Raw genomic sequence first — 24,716 nt, forward strand, 5'->3', positions numbered from 1 at the left:
TATGTTAATGTTCTTATAAGACATATCACACCCAGTGGTCCAAGCGGAGGGTGCGAAGAACCCGAACACGCACGCGCAAGGTCACGGGCACGCGCACGGTCACAGCCGCGGTCACGGTCACGGGCTCGGGCGAAGTGCGATGGGCGCAATGTGGCGCTTTCATGGCGCAATGGGAATTAAAATTTTTTTAAAAAAAAATCCTTCCATCGCGATACGCGACGGGTTTAGATTAGCCATCGCGTACCGCGACGTGGAGGTTACGCAGACGAGACACGTAGCCTGCCACGAGGCGTGCCACGTAGCAGGCCTAGGGCTGACTCGACATAGCTACGAGATTCTTCGTGATACGCGACGGCCGTTGTGTATGGCCATCGCGTACCGCGATGGGGTTTAAAATCAGCTATAAATAGGTTGAACTTCAGACATTCATTCTTCGCTCAAAACTTTCTTTCTCTCTAAATACACACACACACATATAAGTATATTATAAGTATAATACCCGAGTTATCGTAGCGATATCCTATCCGGTGGAAAGAAACTTAAACGCGAATCCAAAAGCTCTGCCTGTTAAGGTATGACATTGTGCCATCGTGTAAAGTTTCTACTCTCGTGATTATCGTTATGATTATTGGCTTTATACTAATCTAGGAATACTACATTGTGTTTATCCTATGTGCTTAATACCAAGAGGCGTTCTTTAAATATAAACTTGCAAGGTGAGACATTCGAGTTTTTATACAACTCACATTTGCGTGAGACAACTATTTTCCGACACTGTCATGGTGATTTCAAAACATATAAAACCGATGATAGATTGTCTAAATATTTTCAAATGTATTTATAAAGTATTTAAAATACATTACAGTGATTAAGTCTCTGTAGACTTACGGGATGGTTACTACTGGTGTTGTGGGGTTTTGTATACAAGGCTTGCCTACTGGGCTATTACACGTTACTTATTGGACAAGTGTTAGCCAATAAGTAATATGACCACAGTCATAGATACGGTCGAGTGACAAGTACCTTTCGGTAATTTGTAAGCAGGCAGATGTAAAAACATCTTAATGCTGTAACTGTAAAATGTGTCATTTACAAATGAATGTACTCACCAGTATTTCTTGCTGATCAAATATTTTAAACATGTTTCAGGTGACTTGTTAGAGACAAAGGAATGATGCCTGCGGGCTTTCAGCTTAAATAAGTGGCTTGTCACCAGAATAAAGAAACGTGTTTTGTAAATTAGGGTTTAACCCTATAAAACTTATGTTTGTATCAAAAAGGGATTTAATTCCCGGTTTATCATAATAGTAAACATGATGTTTTTATAACTCTGATCATTTTTCCTAACTACGGTTCTGATGAATTATTCCGCTGCAAAATAATTTAATAAACACCGATACCACCAATCAATGTTCACGGCTTCCCTCCCAGGGTATAGGGGTCGGGGGCTGTGACAAAGCCCCCCTCCTTGTCGCGCCTCATCCATACAACCCTAGTACGATGTTTAGAGCTGAAGTGGTATTAGACCCACTGGTTTAAGCAATATGGATATTTTAATAATACCTAATCTTAAAAATTAATGTTAGGAAATACATGCATTATCATATGTGTTAAACATAAAAATAAGATTTTAACCACACGTGAAAATAAATACTATTTTCTTTTGGAATTCGTTGTTTTATAATTTTTTATTAACAGCATGAGTGAGCTAGTTGATGCTTTTGAACACATATCCGTTAACTCCACGGATATAGAAGAAGGAGAAGCTAGTCAACAACAACCTGAACCCATGATCTTTCAAACCTAACCTGTAGAAAAACCAAAGCCTAAAAGAAGAAGAAGGCTTAAAGACTGGCAACGAGGATTGAGAAGAAATAAGAATGGAAAAACCACAGTCAAACAACCAACTCAACCACAACCCAAACAACCAACTCAACCACAACCTGAACAACCAACTCAACCACAACCAATAGAACCACCACCAACTTTACCACCACCCATGTCAACAATACCAATGGAGGAGCGACTAGGCAGATGCCTAGATGAATGTGAAATCTTTCAACCCATATTCAATTATATAGGTGCAGGAAGCTCCAGCAACCTGAATATGCCAACTCAAAACCCAAATAATACATTTCCCCATGATGATATTATCAGTCAAGCTCAAATGGAAGAATGGTGGACGAACGATTGGCAATATCAAACAATGATGTCAAATCCTTATGCACCATTCCAGGCTGAAACCGCAAACTACCCCACCATGACACCGGAGATGACGATAGAGCTCCGTCACTACGGGGAAGAATTGGTGGATACCGCTAATAGACTGAGGAATGTTGGGGGGACCCTACTCTGGAAATACTATGACCGAGAGCCTTATATATAAAGCTATATATATATATATAATATTTATATGTTCATTATCGTAATTTCTTTGATAAAAAAAAGAGTGTATGTATGTAAGAAAGGTGTGTAGTGATGCATATATATAGTGTATAGATGTAAAATATAGTAATACATATATATATAAGTGTAAATGTCGCAAAGATCGACGATTTTGACATATTATGTGCCTATGTGTCTATGTGTTATTGATATCTTGCTTACCTTATTATTTGATTACGATATTAATAATTCCTTCTCATATGTAATTCAGATGTCGAATGAGCATAATCACGAAAATGAGCATAATCGCGAACATGAGCACAATCGTGAAAATGAGCACAATCGCGAACATGAGCACAATCACGAAAACGAGCATAATCATAATCAAGAAACTCATCTGAATATGAATGCCATTGAAAATATGATAGCTCAGAAAATCACTGAAGCAATTCCTTTAATTGCTGATGCTATTAAGCAACTCGTTTCTATAATTAGGTGTAACACAGGAAGTAATAAACGAAAGTCTAACACTGAGGCTAGTAATAGCGTGAATAGAGGAAATAGCAAACCATTACCCAAAAATTCAAAAGTTCACGGTTGTACTTACAAGGATTTCTTGGCTTGTAAACCAACCGAATTCTCTGGAAAAGAAGGACCTATTTCAGCACTACTTTGGTTAGAAAAGACAGAAGCTATCATAAGAATCAGTAAATGTGCTGAAGAAGATAAAATATTATATGCTTCTAACCTCTTCATTAATGAAGCAATGGAATGGTGGAACACGGTCCTCCAGTCAAAAGGAAGTCACATAGTCTATACTATGACCTGGGAAGAATTTAAAGAAATAGTAGAAAGGAAATTTTGTCCTCCTCATGAAAGAGAAAAGATTGCTACTATGTTCTTAAATCACAAGATGGAAGGTGTGAAGTGTCGTGAGTATACGAAAAAATTCTTCGAATATGCAAGAATGGTACCGGCTTTGGCTTCGCCAGAATCAGTACTAATTTCTCGTTATATTTGGGGATTAGTAAGTGAAATCCGCGATCTGGTTAAGTTAGCTAGACCTAAACTATTGAAGAAATAGTTGAGCTAGCAAATACCCTGACAGACGGATTAGTCCGAATTCAGGAAGAAAACAAAAAGAAAGATCTAGCCCAAAAGATTACCCAAGAATTCCGGAAGAAAGGAACAGGGCAATCTTATGCTCATCCTTTCTGTAGAACTTGCAGAAAAAGGCATTCAGGGAGATGCGCTTTTAAGAAAACTAAGTATTGCAATTATTGCAAAATGGCTGGACATACGGATGAAGAATGTCGAAGAAAGGAAAGTCGTGTTTGCAACAACTGCGGAGAACCTGGCCACATTCGTCCTGAATGTCCAAAGCTGATAAAGGTGCCTGACAACAAAGCAAAGAATACAGATGGACCTAAGAAGAATGCACAAGCCTTTCAGCTTACTGCACAAGAAGCAACAATGATTCCGAACGTCATTGCGGGTACGTTCCTTATCAATAACGTTTACGCTAAAGTATTGTTTGATTCCGGAGCAAATCAAAGTTTTATAAACACGAAGTTTTGCCATGCCTTAAATCAACCATTAACCAAACTCCATCGAGTCTGCACAGTAGAAACGGCAGATGGAAATTCCATTCATATCCATGAAGTACTTCAAGAAGAAAACATAAACTTACTAGGCCACCAATTTAAAGCAAATTTACTCCCAATGAATCTGGAAGGATTCGATGTCATATTAGGAATGGATTGGTTAGCAGCCAATCATGCTCGAATCCTCTGTAACACAAATTCTGTTGAAATTCGTTCGCCAACAGGAGAAATTATTACAATTCAAGGAGATAAGATGCTCAAACCTAGAAAGTTCATATCAGTAATGAAAGTGGCAAGCTATCAAAGGAAACAAGGCGTAGTATATATGATTTCTGTAATCATTAGCGCCAAAGGAAAAGAGCTAAAAGAAATTCTGATAGTATCGGAATATCCTGATGTCTTTCCATAAGATTTACCTCGACAACCGCCTGATCGAGAAGTTGAATTTAGAATCCATATAATACCAGGAATAGCGCCAGTTGCTAAAGCACCATACCGGTTAGCGCTAACAGAAATGTTAGAATTAAAGAAGCAATTAGATGAATTGCTAGAAAAAGGTTTCATACGACCTAGCTCATCACCATGGGGAGCACCAGTACTGTTTGTCAAAAATAAAGATGGTTCAATGCGTATGTGTATCGATTATAGAGAATTGAATAAAGTCACAATTAAGAATGGGTATCCCTTACCGAGAATTAATGATTTATTCGATCAACTTCACAGAGCTCGATATTTTTCTAAAATCGATTTACGCTCAGGATACCATCAATTAAAAGTGCAAGAAGAAGATGTTCCTAAAACAGCTTTTAGGACAAGATATGGTCATTATGAGTTTACAGTCATGCCATTTGGTTTAACCAATGCACCAGCTGTATTTATGGATATGATGAACCGAATATGTAAACCATATTTGGATAAATTTGTAATCGTTTTTATAGACGATATATTTATTTATTCCAAAACCAGCGAAGATCATGTTAAACATCTTCATACACTTTTGACACTATTGAGAAAAGAGAAGCTTTACGCTAAATTCTCAAAGTGTGAATTCTGGTTACAAGAAGTACAGTTTCTAGGACACTTGATTAACCATGAAGGTATTCACGTGGACCCTTCCAAAATAGAAGCTATTACTAATTGGGAAATTCCTAAAACTCCTACAGAAATTCGAAGTTTCTTAGAGTTAGCAGGATATTATAGACGCTTCATTCAAAATTTTTCCCGAATAGCAGTTCCGTTAACCAAGTTAACGTGTAAGAATGTCAAGTTTGAATGGGGACCTAAGCAAGAAGAAGATTTTATAACTTTTAAGCAAAAGTTAACAAATTCCCCAATACTTGCGCTACCAGAAGGAATTGAAGATTTCACAGTTTGTTGTGATGCTTCTAAATCAGGACTGGGATGCATACTAATGCAACGTGAGAAAGTTATTGCTTACGCATCTAGACAATTAAAGAAGCATGAAGAGAATTACACAACACATGACTTAGAATTGGGAGCAATAATTTTTTCCCTAAAGATCTGTAGACACTATCTATATGGTAGTAAGTTTATTGTATTCACATATCATAAAAGTTTAAAATATATCTTTGGGCAAAAGGAGCTTAACATGAGGCAAAGACGCTGGATGGAAATTCTTAGCGATTATGATTGTGAAATCCTATACCGTGAAGGTAAGACAAATATAGTAGCCGATGCATTAAGCAGAAACGAGCATGAGAAACCTAAAAGAGTGCGAGCTCTAAGGTTAGAACTTCAAATCAATTTACTTGATGAAGTAAAGAATGCTCAGAAACAAGCAATAGAAGAAAATAATCTTGTTGATGAGAAAAGAAATGGTACCATTGATCTACTTGTCAAAGGAAATGATGAAATTCTCCGAATGGGGAACAGGATCTGGATACCAATCATAGGAGGATTACGAGAAAAGATTCTCGAAGAATCCCATAACTCCAAATACAAATGCATCCTGGAAGAGATAAAATGTATCAAGATTTGAAGAAAATCTATTGGTGGATAGGAATGAAAAAGGACATAACTAGTTAAAGCAGAACATCAAAAACCATCAGGATTACTTCAACAATTAGAAATGCCAGAATGGAAATGGGAATTTATAACAATGGATTTTGTTACCAAATTACCTACCACAAGAAGAGGTAATGACACAATCTGGGTGATTGTGGACAGATTAACAAAATCAGCTCATTTTATACCAATGAAGGAAACTTTCAAAATGGAACAATTAGCTAAGCTGTATGTGGACAAAGTTGTCTCATTACATGGAGTTCCATTATCCATTGTATCGGATCGGGATAGCCGTTTCACTTCTCATTTTTGGAAAAGTTTCCAAGTAGCTATGGGAATAAAATTAAACTTGAGCACGGCATACCATCCACAGACTGATGGTCAAATTGAAAGGACCATACAAACATTGGAAAACATGCTAAGAGCATGTGTAATAGATTTTGGTGGAAATTGGGATGACCATTTCCCACTAATAGAATTCTCCTATAATAACAGTTATCATACAAGTATTAATGTTGCCCCATTTGAAGCCCTTTATGGACGAAGGTGCAGAACTCCAGTATGTTGGGCAGAAATAGGAGGAAAACAACTATCAGGTCCTGAAATCATACAAGAAAGTACTGATAAGATAAATCAAGTTAAAGAAAGATTAAAGACCGCACGAGATCGTCAGAAAAGTTATGCGGATCATCGACGCAAACCATTGGAATTTCAAGTTGGAGACAAAGTACTACTAAAAGTATCTCCATGGAAAGGAGTAATCCGATTCGGTAAGAGAGGAAAGTTAAGTCCAAGATTTGTTGGACCATTTCAAATTCTCAAACAAATTGGACCAGTAGCCTATCAGCTAGAATTATCAGAGGAAATGTCAGGTATGCATGATGTATTTCATGTAAGTAATTTAAGGAAATGTTTAGCTGATAAAACACTAGAAGTACCCCTTCAAAATATAAAGGTAAATGAAAAGTTGAAATTCGTTGAGAAACCTTTGCAAATTGAAGATAGAAAGATCAAGAATCTCAAGCATAAAAGAATAGTTCAGGTCAAAGTGAAGTGGGATTCAAAATGTGGACCAGAATACACTTGGGAATTGGAATCTGAAATGAAACGAAAGTACCCACACTTATTCCAATCAAATCTCGAGGACAAGATTCAAAATAAGGAGGGGAGACTATAACAAACCACAAAAATAGAATAAAGAGATAAGTGAAGGAAATTCCATCCCACATTTGTGGAGGAAAGAAATGGAGAAGGTACCACCATAGTATAAATAGGTTTGTAAGTTCTTGTCCCACATCGCTAGATTACAAAACTTGTGAGCTCTTTATAAGAAAGACAATTCATATGTTAATGTTCTTATAAGACATATCACACCCAGTGGTCCTAGCGGAAGGTGCGAAGCACCCGAACACGCACGCGCACGGGCTCGGGAGAAAGGCGATGGGCGCAATGTGGCGCTTTGATGGCGTACTTTGCACTTCGCACGCTCGCATCGCCAAGGTCCACCTTAGTATTTTTGTTGAGAATTAAGATTTTTTTTTAAAAAAAAATATCCTTCCATCGCTATACGCGACGGGTTTAGATCAGCCATCGCGTATCGCGACGTGGAGGTTACGCAGACGAGACACGTAGCCTGCCACGTGGCGTGCCACGTAGCAGGCCTAGGGCTGACTCGACATAGCTACGAGATTCTTCGCGATACGCGACGGCCGTTGTGTATGGCCATCGCGTACCGCGACGGGGTCCAAAATCAGCTATAAGTAGGTTGAACTTCAGACATTCATCTTCGCTCAAAACTTTCTTTCTCTCTAAATACACACACACATATAAGTATATTATAAGTATAATACCCGAGTTATCGTAGCGATATCCTATCCGATCGAAAGAAACTTAAACGCAAATCCAAAAGCTCTGCCTGTTAAGGTATGACATTGTGCCATCGTGTAAAGTTTCTACTCTCGTGATTATCGTTATGATTATTGGCTTTATACTAATCTAGGAATACTACATTGTGTTTATCCTAGGTGCTTAATACCAAGAGGCGTTCTTTAATTATAAACTTGCAAGGTGAGACATTCGAGTTTTTATACAACTCACATTTGCGTGAGACAACTATTTTTTCGACACTGTCATTGTGATTTCAAAACATATAAAACCCATGATAAATTGTCTAAATATTTTCAAATGTATTTATAAAGTATTTAAAATACATTACAGTGATTAAGTCTCTGTAGACTTACGGGATGGTTACTACTGGTATTGTGATGTTTTGTATACAAGGCTTGCCTACTGGGCTATTACACTTTACTTATTGGACAAGTGTTAGCCAATAAGTAATATGACCACAGTCATAGATATGGTCGAGTGACAAGTACCTTTCGGTAATTTGTAAGCAGACAGATGTAAAAACATCTTAATGCTGTAACTGTAAAATGTGTCATTTACAAATGAATGTACTCACCAGTATTTCTTGCTGATCAAATATTTTAAACATGTTTCAGGTGACTTGTTAGAGACAAAGGAATGATGCCTGCGGGCTTTCAGCTTAAATAAGTGGCTTGTCACCAGAATAAAGAAACGTGTTTTGTAAATTAGGGTTTAACCCTATAAAACTTATGTTTGTATCAAAAAGGGATTTAATTCCCGGTTTATCATAATAGTAAACATGGTGTTTTTATAACTCTGATCATTTTTCCTAACTACGGTTCTGATGAATTATTCCGCTGCAAAATAATTTAATAAACACCAATACCACCAATCAATGTTCACGGCTTCCCTCCCAGGGTATAGGGGTCGGGGGCTGTGACAAAGCCCCCCTCCTTGTCGCGCCTCATCCATACAACCCTAGTACGATGTTTAGAGCGATAAAACCCTACCGCATCTATGGGTGTTCAAAACTATCCGAATCCGTGTCGAGATTATCCGACTATACGTATTTGAACTAGCCGAAATTTCGGGTATTCACAAACATTTCGAACGTTCAGTTTAAATTTCGGATGTACTCAAACATTTCTTGAACTTTTGAGTGTTCGAAACAACATAGAAATGAATTACTAGTTTTTAAAGCCTCACAACACATATTATCCTATTGTGATAGTTAAAAAAATGTAATGTAATGTAATGTAATTGAATGAAGAAACGAGAAAATAGACGCCGTAAGGAAAAAGGAAACCCCCACCGTCACCTCCCACTTTCCCAACTCCCCCGTTTTCTTTTTCTTTCTTCGATTCTCTAATAATAATAATAATAATGCTCCGGCGAATACTCACCACTAAAACCACCGTCAACCACCGCTTCCTCTCCACCAACCCCTCCAATCTCAACTCAACCAATTCACCAGACGCAATTCCTCCGCCCTAATTCTCTCCTCCGCCTATCCCGCACTTCCTTCACCTTATTATCCGCCACCCTACTATCCACAGCGGCAGTTACCGCTACCTATTATTATAATAACACAAACAACACCGATAAGTATCATTTATTAGATGAGTTCCATCACGCCGTTGACCGGTCAAACGAGTCATTAAACCGAGTCATAAACACGATGAAGCAAACCGGCGTTGCGGCCACGGTCTTATGGAAGTCGCTTCACTCGGTACTATCGTCCGCCAACCATGAAGTTAGGTTAGGCTTTGAGGTTAGGGTTGCGGCGTTGTTGGCGGATATTGTGGCGGCCAGTGAGAGCCGGAGGGCGGCCATTGTTGCCGCCGGTGGCGGTGTGGTGCTGGACTGGCTGTTGGACTCCGTCGCTGCTGGAGGAGGGACTTATGGGACGCGGGACGAGGCGGCCAGGGCCTTGGCGTACTTGATTGCGGACTCCAATGTCTGTGAGGCCGTGCTTGGGAGGCCGCACGCCGTTCCCAATCTTCTCTGGTTTATATTTTTTGCTCAGCCTCATCACTCAAACAAGGTATTTTGATTTGTTGTTGTTATGTTTATAATGTATTAATGTGTTTTGAATGTGGCTTGTCTTGTTGTTTTTGCCTTTGAATCATTATTGTTGAATGAGCAGTAGTTTGATAGTTATTGTGAACGAATTGGAACCAAACTAGGCCTTGTTCATGTTCGTCTGTTTAAGCTTTTGTTGGACAAGCGAACAATTCATGAACACCTAACCGAACGGAATTTCTTGTTCGTGTTTGTTCATGAAGGAAATGAACTTGTTCGTGAACGGCTCACAAACACAAACAATGTTTTGTTTGATTTGGCTAATCAAATATGGTCAGTGTCAACGGTATGGTCTGGTTACGAAGTTTGTGTTGGTGTTTTTCTTTTTAACGTTCATATTCATATGTTAATTTACATCTAAATTAATCACATAATACTAATATATATTTTGTTATAGCTAATAATTTTCCTAAAATTTATATGATAAGATTAGAATAGTCACTAAAAAATATTATAAACCTTTAATGAACAAACGTTAACAAATATAAATGGACACACATTATCGAACATTCATGAACATGACCTCTGCTATTGTTCGTTCATTTATTTTATCAAACGAAGTTTCTTGTTTGTAAGTTTATTAAACAAACGAACATAAACGACCTTCCCGCCTAACGCTCGGTTCTCTTGCAGCCCTAGTCATACATTGTGACAGCGTGAAATGTCATTTTGGCTCATGACCACTCTATGCTATCAATAGCGGTGCTATAGCGGTTATCGGTCCAGCGGTAAAATAGCGGTCGAAATATCGGTCCAAATAGCGGTTCCGATATTTGTGGCGCTATTTACCGCTATTTCACCGATATTTGGCCACCGATATATCGGAAATAGCGGTGAGATTATCAGTTTAATATTTTTGACCCAATTGTTACTTTTTTTTGGCCCAAACTGTAAGCCCATAGCCCAATTTCATTATGATTATTATTGAACGATCAGCTTATTGCCCTAAAAATACCTCAATCGCTGCTGATGCTCATCTCCGATACCCGTTTCTTCAGCTGCTGCTGATGCTTATATATTTATGGCTTTCGATTAAGTGATTAAATCATGTCTTAAATTAAAAATATTGTTACTTTGTGTTTTGAACTATTGACTTTTATGATTTTGGTATTAAGACTTAAGTATTATTATTAGATAACTTTTGGTGTTATATATATATCCCACCGCTATCCCACCGCAATAACAGATATCTCAGATATCGGTCATTGACCGATATCTGCTATTTTTTGGCATTAACTGCATAGTGACCACTTTGACCAAACAAATGACCTAAATGGCTTTTTGACTAAATTTGAAAAATCTCTGCAGTTTGACCCTTGATAAAAGTTACAAGGCAATTTAGGAGCACGGAATATGACACGTGGCCCAAATCGGTTATACACGCCTTTTAGCTTCATAAAAACCACACTTTTTTCTCATTGTAAATTACTTGGACATGTGGCATCATTTGGTTGGTTCCATCCCTTGGGTGCTTAGTTTACGCCTGAAAGTGAACTAAGTGGTGCGCTTTTTAAGAAAAGGATGCTAGAAAGTGTGATTTACAGTTTTTGAGCGATGTGTCATATCCTGATTGCCGTGTAACTTTTATCAAACGTCATAGTTGTTTTTTCAAGGGTCATTTAGGTAGCTTTGTTGGTCAAAGTTAATGGCACATGCTGGATCATTGATCATTGAAAAGAGAAAAAAACGCAGATGATTTTAATCAACCCGATGATCAACTCTTTTATTGATAAATCGTATTAACATTATATAAACCCACATGACCCAATCCTAATTGGACAATAGATACACTAAACAACCCATATGTATCTTGACCCGTTAAGATGAATATAAACAAATAATAAACCCCAAATAAAAACCCTATAACTAATCAAATTAATAGTTACTAAAGCGAGCCTAACAACTACATGTGACATTAAAACGACAGACATGAATGAGTTAAATCTTTTATTAAGTTTCTTATACATGTAATTTTATCCAAAATAATATTTTATTGTATTGATATAGCATTTTCATGAAACCAGCAACCAAGGCGCAATTTGGTAGATATTTCTGATCCTTCAAAAGGTAGAAGCATTGCTCATTGCAGCAATAATGGATATCGTGACATCAAACTGTGATGATGTGGGCATGATCCGGCTTAAGCCAGCGCTATCTGGTGCAGCTGCAATGCGGGATATCGCAGCCGCACTTGAAGTTATTGAAGAAGGTGGCATGCAAATGGATGATCCACCAGGTGGGGAGCAAGAGGATGACGATGGTGGGCCCGGATTAAAAGGAATTGGAATTAAAGTTCTTGGCGGTACAAGTGTTGTAGGTCTTTCAACAAGTAACGGGTCATCAATGGAATTAGACAAATCTTATAAATCTACCCAAAAAACTCTTAATTTTAACAAGTTAAATGATAATTCTCATCTTGTCATCCCTGGATTGTGGGATGATTTGCATTCTCAACATGTTGCTGTCCCTTTCGCCACATGGGCTTTAGCTAACTGGGCAATGGTGTCAGATGTAAATAGATCACATATTCAAGAACTTGACCGAGATGGACATGCTGTCATGTCGGCTTTAGTAGCCCCTGAGAGATCCGTAAAATGGCACGCAAGTTTAGTGGCCCGTATGTTGTTAGAAGACCAAAATCTCCCCATAAACGATTATATTTCCGATTGGAGTTCAACCCTTCTTAAAACTGTTTCTCAAGCGAGCAAAACCAACGATATCTCGTTGACTCGGGTCGCTTTGACTGCTTTTCTATCATCTACAGAGAGGAGCCCGCTAGCTCGAAGGGTAGTTATGGAAAAAGGTCTTGATTTAATGCGGGAAACTGCTAAACGGGCCATAGATCACAACTCTGTACAAGAATCATTGGCTAAAGGTTTGGAATTAGTTTGTTCGGGGGACATGCGTTTGTCTCTTGAGGAAGGACGAAAGTGGTCTTGCATTTTACTTCCTTGGGTATTCCGGGAGAATTCATCTGATGTGATTAGATCTTCTGCTATAACTATACTTTCTAGAATTTGTGAAGATTATGGGCCATCTTCCATACCAATTTCTCAAGGTTGGTTAGCAATTATGCCTTCTGATATTCTGAAATCAAGAAAGCTATCTCTTAAAGGGAGTGCTCAGCCTAGGGACAAAGTGAAGGTTCGTAGCTCTGTTCATTTCAGATATAGGTGGCTAAATGGGTGGGTAACGGGTTTGGTTAAAATGTGTCAAATTTGCAGGGCGAGTCAGGATTGGGTTTACCTGAATAACTTTTTGTGACCAATTTTTGGGAACATTTGATGATAACAGTAATTATCTTATTTCAGTAATAATGGAATTTTATAATTAAATGATTCATGAGGCTTAAGGCTTTCATATTAACTTTGGGTAATTTTCAACCCATTTAACCCATTCCCTTATTAGCTAATCTTTTAAAGTCTTGGCGGGCTGGGTCTGGTTGACATGGATCACTTTTTTGTCCAAATTTTTAAAATCTATTGTAAACGTTTAATGCATAGTCAAATGGATCGTGGTACGTACGTGGTTCGTGCATTTCTAAAATTCGGTACGAGGGAGAGTAGGTTCGTTCGGAACGCCAATTCGGTACGTGGTACGGTGTACCATATAATCTGGTACATTGTATCTTAATAACACTACATATATATCATTAATAATTAATAAATAATAGAATACATGTATATATATATATTAAATAAATAGTTAATATTATATTGAATAACACTTAACAATCAAATTAATTAATTTAACTTTAAATAGACAACATAAAAAAACAAAGTAATGAGTTCAATGATGCTGCTGAAAAACATAGGTTCAATGATTTAAAACATTTGAAAAACTATTTAGTTTAGTTTTAAAGTATTAGTTTCCTATCTATTTGGCTTCCCATATACGTTTCCTTCACCAATTACGATGTATATTAAGAAACTATTTATTTCACTGATGCATATTAAAAGCAACCCATCGTACAAAATCAAAGTCACCACCAGAAAAAAATGAAAACACTGTCAGAAAAAGCGAAGCCACCTCCGGAACTGTACCGGGGCGCGATTTTTAACGGTTCCATACACAGATATCGTTCACCGGGAACGCGAATCGGATTAAAGTAGAACGATTCATGCAACAACTGGGAACTTTCAATTTTACCGATCCTGATCGTGTACCATCGGCGATCGGTACGATTTTGTACCTGTTTTTGGCACGGGCGATCCGGAACGAATATCGCGGGTAATTCTACGTTTCCTGTGACTATAGTTTAATGTGTACCAATAATACATGTCGGCGACTTCATTTGGGTTGATACGAACCACTTTGAGTAAATTATTAGGCTCTATTTTTAAAAAATACAGTTTGGGCGACTTTCAATTTCATTTGACCCCTCAGAAATAGATTATGACCCAAATTGAAGCATTCACAAGTACATAGGTCTAAATTGCCACCCAGGATTACTGTCAGCTAATTCTGTGTGTAGTTTTAATCATTTGTTATTTTAATTGATGACAATACTGATTTTTGCAGACTCAAATCAATCAGTCAAATATAGTTTCTGGAAGTCAAAGTGTTAATCAATTGACTAGTGCTGTGGTTAATTTAGCTTTAAAGCTGCCGGGAACAGAGTCTATTAATGGTGATTTGTCTTCTTTAGCAGATTTTCTTAGCCTAGAACCCTTCATTGGAACATACAAAAATATAAAAAAGGACAATATCCCTAAAGTCAATGCTGCAGATTCTGCACTAGCAACTCTAAAAGGGATCAAAGCTATGACTGAGATTTGCAGTGATGACTCATTTTGTCAAAACAAAATAATCGATTATGGTGTAGTTTCGTTATTACGCCAGTTTTTATTAAAAGACGATTATGAGAAATTAGCAGCAATCGAAGCGTATGATGCATCAAGAGATATGGAAACCAAGGACAACTCTGTAACTGTTCATGGGGACTCTTCGGTTTAAGATGCTGGTGGCCCGTCTAGCGTCCGTGTCCCGCCTGTGGCTCACGTTCGAAGGCACGCCGCTCGTTTGTTGACCCTGTTCTCGATTCATCCAAGAGTCAAAAATTTGATTAGAAACGACAAAGAATTGTGTATTTGGCTTGAAGAATGTGCAAAAGGAAAGATTTCAGGAAATAATGATCTTAAAACTCAAAGCTATGCTCGAGCAACGTTATTGAATAGCTTTTGTGATGATGATAATTCCGGAGATGAAAGTAATCGTTGTGCTCGTTATACGGAGATGATTTTTTTAATAAACCCTGAAATGCCTCACTGGGAGAATCGAATTGATGTCAGTGATGACATTAGCCCTAGTTCAGACAATAGGTTAGAGAATCAATGGGGAGATCCTTCACTTGATGTTATATTTGTTCATGGGCTGCGTGGTGGCCCGTTTAAGACTTGGCGGTTATCTGAGTGCAAGTCATCATCTAAATCTGGGCTAGTTGAAAAGACTGATGAAGAGGCTGGAAAGCAAGGAACTTTTTGGCCCGGGGAGTGGCTTTCAGTTGACTTTCCTCATGCTCGTTTGTTTAGTCTTAAGTACAAGGTTTGTAATCATAGTTCTGTGTTGTTTAAAGTGCATTCTCATTTTATACCATTGTGATTATTACCTACTTTTGATTGATATCTTTACATCTTTTGTAGACGAATCTTACTCAGTGGTCCGGGTCAAGCTTGCCTCTCCAGGTTTTAGTTTTATCCATCTGTTTTTCCTTTAATAAACATGTTATTAAGTGCTTATTAACTAGGGATGAGCATTTTTTCCCAAATACCCGTACACGTACCTGTACCCGTACCGATTTAGCCTATTCGGTACGGGTATTGGTACTCATTTTTGTTGAATTTTGGTACAGGTACGGTACGGGCACATTTGGTATTTTGTACCTGTTTGGAGTATATAAGGGTTTAATTGGAATTCTTCATATTTAATATATGAAATAAATTCTTACCAAACGTTTCTTCAAAATTAAATAATATAACATCCAAGACTCGAACCAACAAACAAATCACTTAAAGTCGGCAACTGACTTAGGGTTCTTCAATACTATCTTATCATTAAATCGACGACCAATTTGGTACCCGTCACGCACTTGTGCAAGTACCGATATCCGGACTAATTCTGGTTGTTTGTTACTCGTACCGGTACCGGTTTCAAGATCTTCGAAGATTTGGAAATAAACAAGCAAAGTGGTACAAAAACGGGTACTGTACTGAAATACCCGTACTCGTACCCGTATCATACCGGAAAATTTGGTACGAGTAGTGGTATATGTTTTTATTGATTTTTTGGTACGAGTACAATCGGGTACAGGTACGGGTAAGCTCATCCCTATGATTAACAAATTAAACTTGCATTTGGTGTCTGCAGGAAGTTAGCTCCATGCTGCTGGAAAAGCTAATTGCAGCACGAATTGGAGATCAACCAGTTGTATTTGTAACACATAGGTTTGTATAAACTAAATGATCATGGATCAAGTCTGGTTGCACTAGGGAAATTTCATATATACACCTACCTAGAGGTGCACAAACCGGGTATTTTTAGGAACCGGTTGCGGGTATGGTCAACAAAAGTCAAAACTGGGTCGGGTAGGAATTGGTTGTGGGTATAGTCGAGTATTTGACCGGGTTTTCTGGTTTTTTCGGGTTTCAGGTAGGGTTGGGTTAGGTTTTGAGCGGGTAGGTGGAACTGGTTTCGGCAGGTCCGGGTCGGGTCCCGTGTATGGGAAGAAAGTGAGAAACCCAATACCAGGTCGTACCTGCGGGTCGGGTACTGGTAGGAACCGGTTTCGGGTTGGGTACACCTGGTTGGGTCCGGAACTGGGTATTTTGTGCACCGTTACCCCTATCAGTGAAACTAATGTCAAATATGTTGGGTTCGTAGGCCTTGTTGGCCCGGTTTATTATATGAAGTCAAAAGAGGAGACGGGTGTGGGCGGTCGGGCCCAAGCCCGGCCCGGTTTAGATTTCTTGCATAATAATTTACTAACCCTAGTTCAGTCTCTATATAAACAACATTATGTACTTGTAATATTGGTCACTCAATAAAGATATACCTAGTTGCCACCCGTGGACGTAGGTCAGTTTAAACCGAACCACGTTAAATCCTCGTGTTCGTTTATTGCTTTCGTGTCGTGTTCAGTTTCGTGTGTGCGTTTAATCCTAACAAGTGGTATCTAGAGCTTAGGTTCAGATCACGCGAAGAAAACGTTGAACCAGCCGACTCAGCCGCAGGGAAGAAAGGGGTGATCTCCGGTAGGGTTCCGCCATACCCAGTCGCCGGAGTTGTTCAGGTTCGGTTTTATTTTCGAAAGCATTTTACCACCGCATAACCACCGTGTACCGTTGTTTAGTTGTGGGTCAGACGCCGGAGTTTTTGTAAGATATTGATTTTGAGGCAGAAGCTTAATCGATATTTTCTCACTAAGAGCGTGTGCTTGGTAGAGAGAGACGTGACCATGGTTAATTATATTTGTTCAAGTTGCAGCATACCTTTTGACCAATAGCCAGATTTGACCAAAATTCTTGATTCTTTTTGTTTTAAAAGATCAATTTTTTGTGTGGGCCAAGTTTTCTCTATTTAGGTTTGAAAGTTTTATCGGGCAGTTTAGCCGAGGCACAAGGACAAGATATTTTTTTTTAACAGTTTCAACGAGTCAAGAACGAGCCAATCAAGATCCTATTTTTTGTTAAAGAACAGTTGAAGTCGTTTAAAGAAATGGAGAACCAGTGCCAACCGCGTTTGTCAGGTTTATCGTTTCAGTTTAAAGTTTCGGTTTCTGATTTACAGTTCGTTATTCCGCTGCACGTTAAATAGGTTGATTGTTTAACAGAGTTCAGTTGAACAGTCGTTAAGTTCAGGCTCGTGTTGCTGTGTCTGTCTCTGTTTTTTATCCAGTTTTTCGTTTTAGTCATTGTTATGGCAGAAGACGGAAAGTTTTCGATACAGAAGTTTGACGGACAGAAGTTCGGTTGGTGGAAGATGCAGATTGAGGCACTACTTTGTCAGAAAGACTTGGATGTAGTGTTTGAGGATGAAAAACCAGAAAAGTTGTCAGAAGCAGATTGGAAGAAGTTAGACAAGAAAGCTAGGGCTTGTATTACATTGTCGTTGTCGGAAGATGTGGCGTTTAACGTCATGAAGAAACCACAGCCCGTGGTATGATGGAGGCGCTATCCAACATGTATGAGAAGCCTTCGGCAGCGAATAAAGTCTATCTTATCCGAGAGCTAGTGACAACAAAAATGAAAGAGGGTGGGTCAGTTACAACTCATATCAATAATCTTAATTCGATCTTGTCCCGCTTAGTGTCAGTTGACATTAAGTTTGATGATGAAGTTCAAGGCCTCTTGTTATTATCCTCTTTGCCCGACAGTTGGTCGCAAACAGTGACTGCAGTTTGTAGTTCGTCTACAAATATTACTTTCGATGGGATTCGAGATCTGATTCTGGGAGAAGATTCAAGACGCAGAAGTTCAGGTGAATCATCAGGCAATATGCTAGTCACAGAAGGTAGAGGTAGGGGAAAACAGCGAGGCAGTGGGAGCAGGAAGAGAAGTCAGTCTAAGACTCGTAAGGATATTGAATGTTGGGGTTGTAAAGAGAAAGGACACTTCAGGAATCAGTGTCCGAATGGTAAGAAAGAGGTGAACGTTACAGAAGACGACACAGATGACGGGGTCAGTAGTGATGAGGCTTTGGTTTGTAGTGTTGAGAGTAGCGTTGATGCTTGGGTGATGGATTCTGGTGCATCGTTTCATGCCACTCACTGTAGTGAAACGATGAAGAATCTTAAATTTGGGGATTTTGGAAAGGTTCGACTAGCGAATGATGATATTTTAGAGGTTACGGGTATGGGAGACGTTGATTTGATAACTTCAGCCTGTACTTCTTGGACTTTGAAAGACGTGAGGGTTATTCCAAGTTTGAAGAAACGTTTGATTTCAGTTGGGCAGTTGGATGACCAAGGGCACGATGTTAAGTTCGGGAATGGGCAGTGGAAAGTAGTCAAAGGGAATCTCGTTGTTGCTCGTGGCAAGAAAATGGGTTCGTTGTATATGGTCGAAATGTCATCGAAAGGAGTGGATCCAGTTTTGGTGAAAGACAAAATCCGGTTCACAGAATCTCGTGGGCAGAAGAAGGTTCGTTTTGCAAGTAACAAACCCAGAGCCAAAGTGAAGATTCAGGATGAACGAGCTAAGAAGGTTAAATCAGTTGGGGGACATCGTGACAGTGGGAGCACAGGTCGTGTTTCAGTTACAGTTCCAGGTCGACAGTGGATTAAGAAAACCAGTATTCCAGCTGTAAAAGTCTCTCCAATGAATTACTTGCTGAATATGGAGAGTGTTTGTTCTCAGGTTATCTCAGGATCCGGTAGTTCGTTACAGTGGGAGCCGGTAGGGACAGAGAACGGGTCAGGGGCAGTTTCAGCCATGACTGACGTGTTGGAGTTCCGGGGAGCTTCAACGGGCCTTCAGGTTAATTGATGAGAAGGCGGTGGCAACTAGAAGAAGTTTAATGTTCAGATTACAGAAGTACAATCAGGAGTGCAGACGAGAGTACTCAAGGCCTCCGAGTGGGAGATTGTTGGGTTCGTAGGCCTTGTTGGCCCGGTTTATTATATGAAGTCAAAAGAGGAGACGGGTGTGGGCGGTCGGGCCCAAGCCCGGCCCGGTTTAGATTTCTTGCATAATAATTTACTAACCCTAGTTCAGTCTCTATATAAACAACATTATGTACTTGTAATATTGGTCACTCAATAAAGATATACCTAGTTGCCACCCGTGGACGTAGGTCAGTTTAGACCGAACCACGTTAAATCCTCGTGTTCGTTTATTGCTTTCGTGTCGTGTTCAGTTTCGTGTGTGCGTTTAATCCTAACAAAATATACCTGTTCAAAACACTTTAACAAAAGTTATTTACCAATTTCTTTAGAAACAAATTAATATGACCATTATGCCCTTTTTCTCTTTACACTTCAACCTAAATCTTTATATAAGGGGATGTCATTTATTTCATAAATATGAAAATGGGTATACTTTATATTCAAGTTTTGAGGGTGATATATATATTAAATTTTCCCTAAGTTATAGTTAATTTACAATTGCATACACCTGTTGACATGATGGCTGGTAGCTGGATCTTCTTAGTTAATGGCCATTTTCGTCCCTGTGGTTTGCTACTTTCGCCACTTCAGTCCAAAATTTTTAATTTTGTCAATTTAGTCCTCATAGTTTTAAATTTTAGCCAATTACGTCCCATCCGTCTAACGGCATCTAGCAATGCCGTTAGTTTAAGGGTATTTTTGTCTTTCTCCTTTTAATTTTGAGTTAATGATCATTTTAGTCCCTGTGGTTTGATATCTTTGCCAATTCAGTCCAAAGTTTGAAAATTTGTCAATTTAATGTTCAGTTTAATTCAGTTTTTTTTATTTTTTATGTTTTTTGTTTATAACCCTAAAGAGCATAATTCAAGCCCAAAACCATCGAGCAACCTCAAATACTGGTATGCATTTACTCTGTTGACAACAGTAATCATACCCCCCCCCCCCTTATATTTAGTTTCTAGACATTTCCTAAAATCTTCTCCATGGTGGAATTCAATGGTAAAGTGGTCAAGGTAATTCCCTGAAATCGAATTATACACAAAAAACTAAAAATTGTTTTGTTGATTAATGTATAATAGTTGATTACAACCCAGATTTTCGTTATGATATGTTAATCTCTAAACCCTAAATATTATGCATTCATCAAAGAAACGATTTTAAGTTTTTTCCGTACAATTCGGTTTCACGGAATTGCTTTGACCACTTTACCATTGAATTCCACCATGGGGGAGAGTTTAGGAACCGTCTAGAAACTAAATACGAGAGGAGGGGGTATGATTACTGCTGTCGACAGAGTAAATGCAGACTTGTTTTGGGCTTGGATAATGCTCTCTAGGGTTATAGAAAAAAACCGACTTAAATTGACAAAATTTCAAACTTTGGACTGAATTAGCAAAAGTATCAAACCACAGGGACGAAAATGACCAATAACTCAAAGTAGAAAGACAAAAATACCCTTAAACTAACGGCATAGCTGGATTCCGTTAGACGGATAGGATGTAATTGGCTAATATTTAAAACTATGAGGACTAAATTGACAAAAATACAAATTTTGGACTGAAGTGGCGAAAGTAGCAAACCACAGGGACGAAAATGGCCATTAACTCTAAGAATAAAATTAAACATGAAAGCAAGGGTTTCTATAAGGCAACACCAATACCTACTAAGACACTTAAAACGAAAAAAAAAAGACACTAAGTTCTAAATTCTTTCATCTTATTATGTTGCAGCATGGGCGGATTGGTGGTGAAGCAGATGCTACATCAGGCAAGTGCGGAAAACAGAGGGAATCTTGTAAAAAACACCGTTGGTGTGGTATGTTTCTGTGAAGAAGAGTTTGCATATATTAATTATCACTTCAAAGACTAAAGAACTTATCTCTCGGGTTTTAGGTGTTTTACAGTTGCCCACATTTTGGTAGTAAACTTGCAGATATGCCCTGGCAAATGGGTTATGTGCTTCGCCCTGCACCATCGGTAATAATATTTTATTTTCTTCGTTTTTTTGTTTAATTTGATTATACTAATCGTATTATTATATTTGTCAGATATGAGAGTTGAGAAGTGGGTCTACAAGATTAGTGGAGCTTAATGACTTCATCCATGATCTACATAAAAAAGGATCTCTTGATGTTCTTAGTTTTTGTGAGGTATTACCATTATTATTAGTAGTAGTAGTAGTAGAGTTAAATACGTCCACCTAACTAATAACACTTTTGGTTCATTAGTTTAAAATTTGACTCTTTAGTCTAATAGTTTCATTTTCATATCAATTAAAGTCCAGCCCACTAACTTCATCCAAACTTTTAGTTAATTTATTATTGCTATTTTTTCTTCAGTTTTTTTGTATGTGTGTTTTAATTGGCTAATAATAGTAAGTGTTTTACAGACTAAAGTAACTCCAATAGTTGAAGGCTATGGTGGATGGGCTTTTTGATTGGAAATCGTGCCGATTGAATCCGCATACCCCGGATTTGGTGAACTTGTTGTAAGTTTTCAACTTTTAAACCCATAATTTTGACCAAACTTTGACCAATTTTGTATTTTTGTAGGTTTTGGAGTCAACTGACCATGTAAATTCTTGCAAGCCGATTAGTCGAACCGATCCGTCTTATAGTGAAACTTTGCAGTTTCTGCACAAACTCAGAGCAGCATATAGATGAAGGCGAAAGTACCAGTTAACCATGATTTAACTTGTTGGGATTTGCTGTTGTATAGATGGTTGCAGCCTAATTGGTTAGAATGGTGTTATTGATAGAAAATAGCAAAGGAACAATACCCAAATTTTAACACCAAACATATAACCTCATTCTATTATTATATTTTTTACTAGTTTTTTCTACCTTTATATGAAATGAATTACACATTATATTGACGAATTGTTCTATAATGTTATTGAGGTTTTAGTATAGGTAGCTTGTCGCCATTGTCCAATATTCGCTATTAACAACTATGTCGAAGAATTATCTTATATAACTCGACTTTGATTATTGTGTTTTCATAAGATCATAAAACGCTTAGTATGTCAAATAGTTAGTTGAAGAGGTTAAGTCTTAAGTGCCATTAACTAAACTTTTTAATTCCTTAATAATAAACCTAAGTTAAGGGATCGGTTGTGTTAATCAGAAAAGTAGCTTTAAACCTATATATACACTTCCTTGAATTACTAACGTGAAACCCACCATCAACGAGAAAATTAGAAAGTTTGTGGTGTTGAACGACTAAAGAAGAGACCATGCGAAATACATGTTTGAGAAGGCTAAACTCATGTTAATCCTTAGTTTGAAAGAACAACAAAACACGTACAATTTTTTTCCTTTTTATAAAACATGCATTTTTTTGTACTTCTATTTCTTTTTCAATGTCAAACTAGATTGCAGTACTTTTCTCTCGTATTTCTAAATTGTTAAATAAATTATTTGATATCGTCTTGTTTTCTAAAAACAATAAGATCAGCGAGTTTGTAAAATGGGCGGTTTGATACATGTATGGTTTCAAAAAAGTTTTATGCACCACATACAATTATACACACGCCTAGGTGTATTCGTTGTTAGAAACTAGAATTTAACCTTTTAGTCAGACAAATTTACCTCTCCCCTACGGGACACATTTAGCATCCTGATTTCACACTTTCAAGACAACAACTCTATATAAATAATTACGCAACCTATATTAATAATACACAACGTGTATAACTAATTACGTAACATATTTTTTATAATTTGCATATGCATAATTACGCATGCTATACTCATAATACTTCGACTTCCTTTTAAAAAAATGGATTAAAAAAAGTACAACAATGGTAGGATATCCCAATTTCACCCCGTCGACCATTTTCATCCTTTTCATGCTTGAAAATCGGTAACATGTGAGTCTTCTATTATCCCATCCATTGAGTTCTTGATCTAAACGAAATCCTTCATACACTTTGTAGATTAAGGGTGCTTTATATTTAAACCTTATCCAAAACACAATATACATATTTTTAACGTGGCACATAATACATGCATCATAGTTTGATACGTGGATTCGTGTTGAAACCTTATCCAAAACATAGCCTTGTGTTTATGTCAAAAGGAGCTACTATATATACATTGTTTTAAACCATCATACAATTCTTTGTAACAAGAAAAAAAACTAATCACTTAACTTTATCATTGGTCACATCAGTTAACAGTTATTTATTTTGTGACAGTGTATCATATTACATGGGTTGTATAATTTGAAGACATTATTCAACCATGTTTGACAATTTTCCATGTGTTATACGATCAACGATTGGTGGTCCCAGTATAGTATGCTAGTGATATTTTTTTTTATATAAGTCCTATGTAATACAATGGATGAAATTGCGACATTATATTTTTATCTTAAGTACATTGTTGGATATTTTTGGACTTTCGGTGTACATTACTTGGATTAGAAGTGCTAAATAACGGTTTTATATTATATAAATATTTTATAGACAATATAATTAGAAAGCTATACAAAAATTTAAAAAAGTTCTCTTTTGTAATTTTGTAGTAAACAACAATTCTTATGACGAAATTAAAACTCATTTGATATCATTTTAATCTGACATATTTCTTAAATAATCGCTAACACATAGTGTTATTTGAAGTGTTTTTATATGACACTTGGCATTTGACCTCACAATAATACCTCATCTCTCCTTGCTCCTCCACATTATGTAGTCTGTCATCCACATCACAATCTCTTTCTTTAAAAACACGTCATGAATCCGACCGAAAATCTGGCCGCCGGCACCGCATTTCTCCCTACTCTCTCTGTGCCTCTCTCTCTCTCTCTCCAGCAGCTCTCTCTCCCCATCACACACATTACCCTCAACCTTTCCCTTTCCCTCTCCGGTCGCTTTTCCGGCGACCGAAAAACCGTGTCTCATCTCTCTCTACTCTCGTCTCTCTCCCTTTCATTTTCTCTCTCTCTCTCTCGCTATCTCTCTCTCTCTGATGCGCTATTCCGGCGGGCCTCCGGCGGCCGAAATGCTCTCTGACGTCCTTTCTTATTCAGCAGCCTTCATCTACGACAAATTTGTTCTCGGACAAACATCGTTTATAGGTAATGAAATCTAGAGTTTTATTTGTCTTAATATCTAACCAATAACCGGTAATCGAGTTGCGAGTTCGGTCC

General features: G+C 37.9%; 1 long non-coding RNA gene and 1 pseudogene across 2 annotated transcripts; both read left to right on the forward strand.

Annotated features, from left to right (window-relative positions):
• The first annotated feature begins 2,705 nt into the window (after positions 1-2,705).
• On the forward strand, positions 2,706-3,624 carry LOC143611318 (uncharacterized). Its single transcript, XR_013149750.1, has 2 exons — positions 2,706-3,355; positions 3,494-3,624. It is a non-coding gene; the product is annotated as an uncharacterized LOC143611318 (long non-coding RNA).
• Positions 3,625-9,368: 5,744 nt separating this feature from the next.
• Positions 9,369-22,459, forward strand: LOC143611320 (uncharacterized; annotated as a pseudogene). The gene is made up of 10 exons (XR_013149751.1): positions 9,369-9,924; positions 11,987-13,106; positions 14,484-15,506; positions 15,605-15,646; positions 16,329-16,405; positions 21,294-21,378; positions 21,456-21,539; positions 21,611-21,712; positions 21,952-22,050; positions 22,115-22,459. The product of XR_013149751.1 is annotated as an uncharacterized LOC143611320 (transcript).
• The last annotated feature ends 2,257 nt before the right edge of the window (positions 22,460-24,716 follow it).

Source organism: Bidens hawaiensis, unplaced genomic scaffold, assembly GCF_021521415.1.
Source record: "Bidens hawaiensis isolate Kalapana, Puna unplaced genomic scaffold, B.hawaiensis_p1.1 tig00030562_1, whole genome shotgun sequence".
Classification (NCBI taxonomy): Eukaryota; Viridiplantae; Streptophyta; class Magnoliopsida; order Asterales; family Asteraceae; genus Bidens; species Bidens hawaiensis.